Source organism: Podarcis tiliguerta (assembly GCF_965153285.1).
Source record: "Podarcis tiliguerta genome assembly, chromosome: 3".
NCBI lineage: Eukaryota > Metazoa > Chordata > Lepidosauria > Squamata > Lacertidae > Podarcis > Podarcis tiliguerta.
Window position 1 is genome coordinate 80,789,201 of NC_139536.1, and position 13,007 is coordinate 80,802,207.

Below are 13,007 nucleotides of genomic sequence, written 5' to 3' on the forward strand. Positions count from 1 at the left end.
CTTGAGGAGATTTGGGAGGGTGCTGGGGGTGTGCAGGGGGACGAGAGGGAGCGGAAGTTCTGTTGGGTGAATGGAAGCAAGAGTAACAACCTTGTGAAATACCATCCCATATTTACTTGAAAGTTCATATAGTCTCTATAGCCAATGGGACTTATTCCTTAGTAAGTGTGTTTAGGATCACAACCTGAGTGACTCAGTTGCCTACAAGAAGACACAAACATTGGTCCGAGATGCTCTAGGATGACTCTGTGTGAGATGTAGAGATGATGGTAAATGTAAAACTAAGCAAAACTGCACTTGTTTCCCCAGAGCAAATCACAAGAGAACATTAGAAAATATGACTTGATCAATACTTCACATTACCAGAGATGCATGCTGTCTGACAGCAATGTAGCTGATGAAATATCCTACTTGAAAACAATATTAACAAAAGTAGGGAAAATATTTGTTGTTGTTGTTGTTGTTGTTGTTGTTTTCATTTTGATAGATGTATTGGCTATAAACTAATGTAGAAAACAAAAAAATGAAGACTGAAAAATCTATTATTCCTTCAAAACTATAGTCACTAACATTAATTAATAACCAGTTAATAGGCCTGAAAGTGGAGATGAGGCGCCACACCCCCTAGTTGAATTCAACTGGATTTAACCATACAAGGGTCCTTTACCTTTACCTTTTTTATCAAAAAATAAAAAATAATCTACTCTCACTGAGTACAGATAGGTCTATTTTTATTTTTAAATCAATTTTGGACAAAAATTAGCTCTTTTTAGGAGCCATTTTACAAAGGAACTTAAGAGGTGTATATTTTTTAAAATAATTCAGTGGCAGGAACAAAATCATGCCTTCCTGTAACCAAAAGATTCTCAGGCGAAAATATATTTCGACCTGGATAATCTTTTCAATTGCATCTTTGACATACAAGGTCAGCATGATTTCCACTGCCGGACTTCAATTATATTCAGGAACTTGGTTGCAACTTTTAGCAAAGAAGCCTCTTTAGAATGAAACTATTGCAAGACCTCGAGCGTGACAATTTCCTTCATTCAATGAAAGGAAAGAGAACATTTGTTTTTTGAGTGTGGAAAATGCTGAAAAGGGCAGGCTGGAATATCCAGGGCACGCTGAAGCAAAGTGTCAGCATTTAGTACTGAGGAGAGGATTATGACACCTATATATGTCAGTGAAACAGAAAGCTGCCACCATGTAATTTCTTAAACACAACCCCCTGCTACCACCAAAAAAGTTACCCAGATATCAGCCATTTAGTAAGGCTTTCCCTTAATCTTGGATGAGGCATGAATCCAAGTCAAATAGGATATATCTATTTGGACCACCTCAGAGTCTGAGGCAGGGCGGTCCAAAGTGCAGCCTGAAAGCCTCATGCAGCTCTTGACACCTGTTTTGTTTTGTGGCCCTCAGCAACATTTGAACCCCCCACCCCACCCGAGCCCTCAGGCTGCCTTCCCAAATATTGGTAAGTGAGGTTCTGGACTTTGAAAGGAGATGTGGGGGCTCTGACAGGGTCCCAGAGTCCTGCCTCCTTCCCAAAGTCTTCCCAGCTTTGGGAAGGAGGTGGTAGGGCTCTAGGACCTGCCAGAGCCTCACACCTCCTTCCCAAAGTTTATCTTGCTTTGGGAAGGCAGCGAGGGGGTTGCTAGGCCATCAAAATTTGGCCTTGCTCCTCTCCCCATGCACAAGAAGGCAGGGTGCAGCCTGCAGGTTCTGTACTCTTGTGGCCCACTTTTTCTGAAAAGTTGAGCCACCCTGGTCTGAGGCAACCAAGGGTCTGAGATGGTCCAAGGTGTTAAGAGCAAAATGCTTACAGCACTGAAGGAAATGTAGGAGCTGCATGGAATGCAAGAACTGAATGAAACACAATGCCTGCCAAATGTCATGAAGGCAATGCAGGAAGACAGGGGCAGTACAACCCACGTGTGTGTCATTAACAATTAACCAGTGTATGTGTGCATGCACAAGGTGGGAAATTCAAAAATTGTTTGTTTGTATAAAAGTTTGGGTAGCTCCTTTGACATTTTTGGACAAGCATGTCTTATCAAAGATTTTCTCTGGGTGTTAACCTGCTGCTACTGAAGCAGCAAACAATAAACTGGCACCTACTGGATGCTTTGCTTTTAATATCTCCTACTTTGATCTTTAAAAAGCAGAGACATCACCTTGCCAACAAAGGTCTGTATACTTAAAGCTATGGTTTTCCCAGTAGTGATGTATGGAAGTGAGAGCTGGACCTTAAGAAGGCTGATCGCCGAAGAATTGATGCTTTGAATTATGGTGCTGGAGGAGACTTTTGAGAGTCTGATGGACTGCAAGAAGATCAAACCTATCCATTCTTAAGGAAATCAGCCCTGAGTGCTCACTGGAAGGACATATCCTGAAGCTGAGGCTCCAGTACTTTGGCCACCTCATGAGAAGAGAAGACTCCCTAGAAAAGACCCTGATGTTGGGAAAGATGGAGGGCACAAGGAGAAGGGGACGACAGAGGACGAGATGGTTGGACAGTGTTCTTGAAGCTACCAGCATGAGTTTGACCAAACTGTGGGAGGCAGTGGAAGACAGGAGTGCCTGGCGTGCTCTGGTCCATGGGGTCACAAAGAGTCGGACACTACTAAATGACTAAACAACAACAGTTTGATCTTTTATTTAATTCCCATGTGGGAACAAGACATTTGGGGGAAAAGCCTCTCATGACAAAGGCAAAGTGGGCTGGTCTCCTGAGGTATTGAAACCAACTCAAAGCCAGGGGAGAGTGTTTTCTGAACTGTTGTAGTACATTTTTGTATCTCAACCTTTGCGACCCCATCAGATACCCAGAACAAGGACATTCATAATTTGGAAAAGTAGTTAGGACACTGCAAAAGCCTGGAGTCTCTAGATGAGAGAGTTACAAGGATATGTTCAGGTCTGTCACTCATAAATTATTGGGGTAGGTGTGGGTGGGAGAGAGAGATAGAGAGGGAGGATTGGCAGTTACAGTTGGGTATCCAGATCCCCTGAACCCCCTCATAAACTCAGACATTCCCAGAAAACACTTAGGGGAACATCCTGCCAATGGACAATTTAGAAGTGGGCTTTTCTTGAGTTTGAATTTTATGCTGGCTCTGAACACCCAAATGCTCCCTTTTTCTCTCTGCCTATAAAAATGTAGCTACACCCCCCCCCCCAACCAGACAGCATTTTGCTTTCCCAGTCGGCAGCCCACTGCCAAGTAAATATCTCTCCACTGGCATTTCCATTGCTAATTTGTCATGCCTAGAATCATGTTAACAATACACTAAATAGGTACTTAACACTAAAAGTGCAATGCTCACAGCTTAAGCCATGTGGATAATTCATGCTTTATTACATAGCAAATTCTCCATTATATTCTTCATTATAAACATTAAAAGTTGTGGCCAGCAGCAGCCAGTAAAGGAATGAGATGAGTAGGAAGGGCCTGGGAGGACGACACACACACTCATTCCCTTTCGCAAAACTTCCTGCGGCCTCCTGTAAGCAGCCAATAGGATTGTGTGCATTTTCTCCAAGTACATGTTGAGTTTCCATTAATTTCCTATAGGCAATAAAAATAATGGGAAAACAGACGTTCTGAAGGCAGAGTGGGAAGCAGCTATGTGAAGGAAAATGGACTGGGAAGACCATGAAACTTAATCCACACTCAGCGGATATGGTATAATGTGTGTATAAAAGCTGTTAGAATTGCATAAGTAAAAGGTTTTTGTTTTGCTTTTTAAAGAAAATCCAAACTCAGAACCCAGGCAAATTATTTTAGCCCTCGTCAGGCATTCAGAATGAACATGTGAAGAGGCTCTCATGTGTAAGCAAGCCAGCCCTGCCCTCTCAATGCCACTGATCACACACATTGGACACGTACCCCAGCTGGCAAGGGGGCTCTGTATATGATGGGATATGCAAAGGGTTCCCTCCATGAGGATGTGAACCCTGGATTTAGACTGATACCAATTGAAGGGTGTGGCTGGTGCATGTGTTGGCACCTAGGAGACAAGGCTAGTCAGGTACCAAATTTCTGTTGAGTATAAATAACTTTGCATCCGTCTGGTCAGTAAAGAGCAGGGTTGAGACTTGGGGTTTATTCACAATTACCATTCCTCTGCTTTTTCCAGGCATGGTCCTTGCTTTAAAGCTCTGTGTCTGAGTGCCCTCTCTTTTTTTGCCCTTGAGCTTTCCCCATGAAAATCTCCTCTTTAAAGCACAATCAGAACAAAGGGCAATTCCCAAAAAATCCAAACTGATGTTTGCACCAAGGACAAGAAAAAGAGTGCTCAGACACAGAGCTCTTAAGCGCACACCTGTGCCAGGATAGAGCGGAGCACTGCGCACACACCATTTGAATGGGAGTGCCCATCAACTTTGGGGGAACCTGGCCCCCTCAAATATTTTATTGTGGGGGGGGCAAAGCTCCAATGGCCCCTAGGAGCTGGCTCCTAGGAATTTAAATAAGAAAGAATGGGCAGTGAATCCAGCTTCCAAGCTGTTAACTCTCCTATACACCAGACAATTTTATTTTTTTAAAAAAATCCCAAGAATGTTGGGTTTCCTTGCTGTCTATTTCACAGGACTGCCATGCAGATAACCATGGAACAACCTACCAAAATATCACCACAAACTATTTGGATAGATCAGATTGAATGTGTAGATCAGCCTTCCACAACACTGTGCCCTGCAGCTCTTTTGGACTTTAGACTTCAACTCCAATTAGGCAGGACCAACATGGCCAATGGTCAGAGAGGATGGCAGCTGTCGAGGGTACCAGTTTGTGGAAGGCTGGTGAAGAGGAGGACGGTTTTTTATAAAACAACAACAACAACAACCCCATGTCTGTGGATGTGCCTTGAAAATTTTAATCCAGTCATTATACAGGAGATCACTCTGTTCATTTTCTTGGAGATAGTAGCACTGGCACAGTCAGCAGAATAAGGCAAACCACTATGACAAATAATCTTTTCCAAAGGAAAGTTTTGAAATGGCCCTGATAAAGTGACAGAAGGAAGAAGCAGGAAGGAAGGCTAATAAAATCCAACAAAAGAGAAGAAGTTGCTGACTATGCGGAGGAAAAAATGCCAAGTAAACATCAACCTGGTCAATCTATAGAAGTTTACCTAGGAATGGGATTCTTTACTTTGTGAAGCCTTCGTATAATGACAACTCCAGCTGCATTTGTCATGCTGGCTGCCAATGTGACCAGAGAAGAGGGAGTGGAGGAGAACAGAAAGTACTATATTAAGGAGATACCTTGTTTGGTTTTCCCAGTCCTCTGTCAAATCACTTCAGGGAAGGGCTGATTGATCATCGAATGAAATCTCTGCCTTGAACACTGACAGGGCCAAAGAGGAATAGAGAAGACAGCAATCATCGGGGAGAAAGAGTGCAAGAACTAAAAGATAAAGCTAGAGGAGGTTGCAGTGAGTTTGAACAAGGTAAAAATGTACGTTGCTTAGGAGGGATAGGTGGAGAGAATGGAATGGCTCTCGCTTTCTTATGGCAGATTCTTCTTATGTAAGTAATAACAGCAATTGCCAAAGGAAAATGAAAATAAATATGTTTCAGGTAACTCTCTGGAGAAGAGCTGGTAAGGAGGCTTACCTGAGGGCAATCGCATGGAGTTTTCCTCATCAGCATGGGAAGAGAATCTGCCGCTGCTGAAATGTTAAAGGTTAGATGCCTTCAGATGTGCAGTCCTAACTAAAGTGGCAGTGGCAAGGCACATGTTAAACAGTGCTACAGTTATGCTATAATAGGTGTTTGGGAAAGTCCCGCCAGAGCATACCTATACCAATTGCAGAAATTCAGTTTGATTTGCATTTCAGCTCAAGACAACTTAATCTGGACTTCCTGAAACAACACATGAACTGGAACACAGCTATCTTTCCAAATTCCTGCATCTCTGAATTTTGAGATGCGGTTATTCAATAGTGTGCATAAAAATGAATACACTAGAGGAAAGAAGTCCTTTAAAATGCTTGCATAAATGTGCATATCAGTCAAAATTGCACAGAAAAATGCGCATATTAGGGAAAATATTGCACTTAAATAACTGATGAATGTTCATGATGATAGTGATTAGCAAAGGGATGCAGAAATTTGGAGAACAGGACTTCAAGTTGGAACAAAGAGAAATTGAAAAAAACCAAACTTGACAGATGTGTCCATCCCTGCTAGATTTGACTTTTCTAGGGCATAGCTTGAAGCTCTTTCAAAACTTGCAAAGTGAGTTTAATTAGAAGAACCACTTCAGAACACAAATTAATATGCCTACGTAAGGCAAGGAGGGCTGCTCCATTGACCTCTTCTGGCAAGCGATCATCTTTACATAACATGAGACTGGAGTATTTTTTATAATGTCAGAACCACAGAACCTATTCTGCTAGCGCTCTGTTGGCATGTTGACTAACAGCTTCCAGTGGCAATTTAAAAGTCAGTATCTCTTGCTGCATCAAATTAAATATACATAGTTAAACAAATGGCTTTTGTTGCTGCTGTTGCACATGCTTATTTACTTCAGAGAATTTCTATGCACAGCTTGTCATTATAAAGACTTAAAACCTTCAGCTAATTTGTGTTAGAAGTAGAAGCTGCTGTTAAACGTTTAATGCATCAGACAAGAAAAGAAATCACCTGGTATGGCTGAAAACAAACACTGGGAATGTGAAAAAAGAAGTGTTTTTGAGCATAAGGAATCAGAGAAGTCTACACTAGTTGGAAGGGGACAAAGAAGAAGAGGAGGAGGAGGAGGAGTTTGGATTTGATATTCCACTTTATCACTACCCTAAGGAGTCTCAAAGCAGCTAACATTCTCCTTTCCCTTCCTCCCCCACAACAAACACTCTGTAAGGTGAGTAAGGCTGAGAGACTTCAAAGAAGTGTGACTGGCCCAAGGTCACCCAGCAGCTGCATGTGGAGGAGCAGAGACGTGAACCCAGTTCACCAGATTATGAGACTACCACTCTTAACCACTACATCATATTGGCTAACACAAAGGGCTGCACATTCTGGCTTAAATGGACTTTAGCATGTCTACTTCCTTAGGTCAGACTGAGGCTCAATTTATACAGTAAGCAGAATCCAGTAGTCAACGTGCCTGGATACAGGAGTTCCAGGGTGCTGCCACCCTCTCAACCAGGACAGGTCAGGAATGGAACAAGTCACTGCCCCAATAGCACCAGCGGCTCCTGTTCTGGATGAACAAAGGCTTCCTTGAATAGGTTAGATGGATGGTGCTCCCTTCCTCATAACCCATCCTACTGTGCGAAGGAAGAAGAACTGCTGTAGCCTTTTCCCTAGCACAGGCTCTACCACTGAGCTATGCTGCAGCCAACTTGGTCAATGTTGATGGTGAGCCAGTGGCTGTGAAGCCTAGAACATATTCCAGAATTCTCTGCTCAGGGCTCCGTGGTAGATGCTGAGTGCATCCGCAGTGGAAACGTCAGTGTGGAATGGACTCTTTGAAGGTGGAAGCTTTCCTGGAATGATTGCAGCAGTTCGCTCAAATCAGTTATTGTCAGGGTGCCCCAGCACCACTTGATTTGTAGTGCTCAGTGTAGATAAAACTCCCGGCACACAGCCATCATCTGTAATCTTTATTGCACTTGGCGTATTTACAAGCAGATCAAGCAGAAACGTCCGTTCATCATGGCGTATTGTTCCTTCTGAAGCTTCCCCTTTTGAGGTGGGGCAAACACCACCAACTTCTCAGCCCCCTCCTACTCCTGTGACGAGGGGCATTAACACTCGGAAGTTCCCCCTCCCTTTCAGTATCGCTCTCCTCTTCGTCCTCCCTTTCCTCTGATGACGAGAAACTGCTGATTAAAGGAGATCTTTCCCTGTAACCTCTCCTCTCTACTGGCAGTTCCCTGACAGTTATCAATATTGGTAGGGAGCAGGATTTCAAAAGTGCCCTTCCACAAAGTGCCCTGCTTCCAGTACGTTTCCGAGCACTATTCAAAGTGTTGGTGCTGACCTTTAAAGCCCTAAACGGCCTCGGTCCAGTATATCTGAAGGAGCGTCTCCACCCCCATTGTTCTGCCCGGACACTGAGGTCCAGCACTGAGGGCCTTCTGGCGGTTCCCTCACTGCGAGAGGCCAAGTTACAGGGAACCAGGCAGAGGGCCTTCTCAGTAGTGGCGCCCGCCCTGTGGAACGCCCTCCCATCAGATGTCGAAGCGATAAACAACTACCTGACATTCAGAAGACATCTGAAGGCAGCCCTGTTCAGGGAAGTTTTTAATATGTGACATTTTAGTGTATTTTTCATCTTTGTTGGAAGCCGCCCAGAGTGGCTGGGGAAACCCAGCCAGATGGGCGGGGTGCAAATAAATTATTATTATTATTATTATTATTATTATTATTATATAATCACATTCACAAGATCATTTATTCATCAGAATAAAAGAAGTACTTTCCCCCGCCACCTTTTGTGAAACCATCCTAAAACTGAAAGGACTGTTTCATTCATCACAACAAAACAATGCAGGCAATTACACCTAACAAGGGCTAACCGAAACAGTTCAGGATTCATTCTTAGCTTTTGGGAGGAAACAAGAGAAGATTTCTCTGGGGCATCTGAATGCACAGGGGGAAATATGTTGCTAAGCCCCAGACACAGTGGGAAAGGAAGCTGCCATTTTAACATTCCACTCAAGGTGCTGAAATAGCCAGGGGGTGATCCTGGTGAAGACTAATTGAAGGCAGAGATCCATTTAGGAATATTCATGATTTTAAATTATATGAAAATGATATATCGATGGTATCTAACACCAAGTAAATTGGCAAAAATGTATAAATGTAAATCAAATAAGTGTTGGAAATGTAAAGAGAAAGAAGGTTCTTTTTTATCAAATGTGGTGATCTTGTAGTAAAGTTAAAGCTTACTGGGAAATGATATATAATGAACTGAAAAAGATGTTTAAAATGACGTTTCTTAAAACCCCCCCAGAAGATTTCCTTTGGGGAATTATAGGGACAGAACTACCCAGACTGTACAGAAACTTATTCATATATGCTACTACAGCAACAAGAATGTTACTTGCCCCAAATGGAAAGAAGTAGAAGTCCCAGCAAAGGAAAAATGGATACAAAAACCTATGGAATATACAGAAATGGCAAAACTTGCTGGAAAAATAAGAAATCAAGATAACAAACTTTTTATAAAAGAATGGAAATGGTTTATTGAATATTTGCAGACAAATTGTAAACAGATAAGAACATTGGCAGGATTATTACAATAATAAGAGAATATATTTAAATTAGATGAATAAATGAACAAATTAATTTGGATAGGAACCGCAGAAAGAGGGGAAGGAAGTCAAGTTTTGAAATGTTAAAATGACTGTAAAATTATTGAAATATTGATATATATATCACTCTTCACCTCAAACTCTGTAACAAAATCCACCCTGCACTCTGGGACAAATGCAAACAACTAGCCGTCTGGAGAGCTGAAACGGAGACCTCACACAAGACAGACACACACACCAACAAACTCCACAAACTAGAGAAACGCCAGAAGCCCAGCCACCCTCCACAACAACCCATGAAACAAACAGTACATAACATATCAGACAGGATCCTCACCTCAACTGAAACCAAAGTACTCTCCAAAGGTTTCAACTTTGCAGTCGCCCCGAGACGCATCCCCACGGAAAACATCATATGCGGAGTCGAAGCTAGCCTAACCAAAATCAATCCAGATGAAGCCAATAAAATCAGACTTGAAGTCACCAACATCCTCTGCTCCAGCAAACCACCCAGAAGCAATTTACACAAAGAAGAACAGAAAGCACTCACCAACCTGAGGAAAGACAACAACATAATCATTCTCCCAGCAGACAAAGGTAATGCCACTGTTGTGATGAACACATCGGACTACCAAGCAAAACTATCAAATCTACTCCAAGACCCTACCTACCAACCTATAAAAACAGATCCCACCACCTATCTGGAAAAAACCACCAAATCCAAAATAAAAGCCTCTCCTATCAGTGAAGAAATCCAGCTAAGAATCATCCCCAGAGAAAAATCATCCAGATGCCCCAAACTCTACGGCCTCCCCAAGATACACAAAGAAGGAACACCACTCAGACCAATAGTCAGCTCCATAGGCTCACCTCTACAAAATCTCGCTAAATTTCTCGCCAAGCAACTTCAGCCCTATGCAGAATCCATCTCTTCACACGTTCCAAACTCCTTCCAGTTCATAGAAACAATAAAGAAGCAAAACCTACAACCCAATGACCTACTTGTGAGCTTCGATGTTGTATCTCTCTTCACACAAGTGCCCATTAATGAAGCCTTGACAGCCATTCAAAACAAATACAATCCCCCCGAATACATCTTGGACCTGACCAACCACTGCCTAACCAACACGTACTTCATCCACAATGGACAAAGATACAAACAGATAGAAGGAGCACCTATGGGATCACCCCTCTCACCGGTCATCGCTAACCTGTACATGGAACACTTTGAAACCAATGCTTTAGACAAGTCAGAACACAAACCCAAACTTTGGCTCAGATATGTTGACGACACCTTTGTAATTTGGCCACACGGGAAGGAAAAACTGGATAGCTTCCTCACACATCTCAACAGCCTACACCCCAAAATACAATTCACTATGGAAATAGAAGCCAACAACCAACTTCCCTTCCTTGACGTCCTAATCTACAAAAAACCTGATGGCTCCCTAGGACACACTATCTACCGGAAAAAAACACACACCAACCGCTACTTACATGCACAATCACACCACCACCCTGCACAAATAAACTCCGTAGCCAAGACTCTCATCTCCAGAACCAAACGCCTGGCTGACGAAGACCACTTGACAACTGAGTTACAGAATCTCTCAAATGTGTTAATTGCCAATGGATACCAGCAAAACAAGGTTACGAAGCTAATCCAAAAAGAAACACCCCCCAAAAACCAAGACACAGAAGAAAACAATGGCATAGCCCTCCTCCCTTATATCAAGGGCACTACAGATAAAATTAGCAAAATCCTCCATAAACACAATATCAAAACAGCCTTTTGCACCAACCAAAAAATAGCCAATATCCTCAGAAACCCCAAGGATAAAATTCAGTTGGAAAACCAAGGGGTCTATGAAATACCCTGCAAAGTCTGCCCAGCCACGTACATTGGACAAACAAACAGACGAATAAATGCACGGATCGCAGAACACAAGAATGCCGTCAAAAAAGAAGAAAAAACTTCCTCTCTTTTCCAACACATGAAAGAAACAGGACACGAAATTAATTTTGCAGATTCCAAATTGCTCTTTAACATGGAACATCACCACAAGAGAATAATCATGGAAGCCATCGAGATAGAGAAACACCCTCACAACATGAACAAGCGTGACGACACATCCCGCTTGCCAGACATCTGGAAATTAGCCCTCCCCACAAAATCTGACACCAGATCCAGAGGCACACAGAACGCCATCACCAATCAACCACACCAGACCCAAACCCAGACCCTCTCCACAGATAAATTACAGACACCATCCAGTAGCCAAACCAGGGTGGCACCTCCGGATGCTGCACCCCCCTGCAATCCCTACACAGATCTGGCTGGCACAGGCCACAAAACCACAGCTCGCCCCTATACACGAAGCCAAGCCAGAGCACAACCAAGTGCAGTACAGCCATCTTCTCAGAAAAACTCTTCACAAAGTTCAGGAGTTCAAGACACGAAGGCTTTAGCAACTAATCCACACCTAATGACCCACCTAAGTGGGATTCAGGAAATCACTCAAGAAATCACTCAAGATATCCCTCAAGTAATTAAGGAACAAAAGAAGAAAAGGCACACTAGCCTGGGAACCTCCTCTCTGCCCAGAACATTGGAGGCTATACACCACACCTCCTCAACAGTATTTATAGGAACTCAAACACTGAGATCCTGCTCTGTTCCAGTAACAAGAAGCCGAAAGCACCAGCCTGAAGATGACGAGTGAGACCTCGTCGAAACGTCGCCTAGACACCCCAACTTTTACACGGGAAGACACCCGAGGACACCAAAACCTGCATTCCTGTACCCGTGAAAATCTACGAAAGCATATATATATATATATATATATTCATGATTCTGAGGCCATGTTCACCATATGTTTTGCACTATTATACTACTTTAACATTAGTTAAAGGTGCTGAGAGTTGTTAGGTGGTCTCTATTCATAGGATGAAAGAACTTTGATTTGGTCATCTAGTCCATTGCCCACAGAGATTTACATTCCCAGAGTTTCCTGGAAAGAGGGGCTGATTGTTAAACCACGCCGAGAATTCTAGTCCTGTGAGAGGAATAGGGGTCTTCTAAACACCTCAAGAGGGATGCGGGTGGCGCTGTGGGTTAAAGCCTCAGCGCCTAGGGCTTGCCGATTGAAAGGTCGGCGGTTCGAATCCCCGCAGCGGGGTGCGCTCCCATTGTTCGGTCCCAGCGCCTGCCAACCTAGCAGTTCGAAAGCACAATTAAGTGCAAGTAGATAAATAGGGACCGCTTACTAGCGGGAAGGTAAACGGCGTTTCCGTGTGCGGCTCTGGCTCGCCAGAGCAGCGATGTCACGCTGGCCACGTGACCCGGAAGTGTCTTCGGACAGCGCTGGCCCCCGGCCTCTTTGAGTGAGATGGGCGCACAACCCTAGAGTCTGTCAAGACTGGCCCGTACGGGCAGGGGTACCTTTACCTTTACCTTTAAACACCTCAAGCCACCTTAACAAACCTCAGTTCCCAGGATTCTTTGTGAAAAGCCATTGCTGTTTAAAGTGATATGATATTGCTTTAAATATATGGTGTGGATGTCACCCATATAATTTATCAGCTTTAAGGTTGAGTCAAGAAAAGAACAAGCATGTGGGAATGGATGGGGAACAGGCAGCATTTACTAAAATGTACATATTTAGGTAACACCATGGCCTTCTTGGGTATGTTCATCGGTGATTTGGATTAGCAGACAGTATGGAGACACAATGT